This window comes from Populus euphratica, unplaced genomic scaffold (assembly GCF_000495115.2).
Source record: "Populus euphratica unplaced genomic scaffold, PopEup_1.0 scaffold956.1, whole genome shotgun sequence".
NCBI lineage: Eukaryota > Viridiplantae > Streptophyta > Magnoliopsida > Malpighiales > Salicaceae > Populus > Populus euphratica.
The window spans coordinates 42,136-42,400 of record NW_011500421.1 but is presented as its reverse complement, the minus strand read 5'-3'; positions in this window follow the sequence as shown (position 1 = coordinate 42,400).

Here is a 265-nt window from a genome sequence, read left to right as displayed (position 1 = left end):
CTTCATAATAAGAATAATGAGAATAACCGTATTAGAACACTTAGAGACCATATAAATCCCACAAGAACAAGTGCACCATGATGCATAGTTTTTCCTCCTGATGCAAATCATTTTAATTTTAAGCTAGGCATTACTCTTTTACCTTATTTTCATGGCTTAGATTTAAAAAATCTATACTCGCATTTAAGGGAATTTAAGGAGGTCTGCAATACATATAATGACTCAAATTGTAGCATGAACACCATTAGATTAAAGCTTTTTTCTT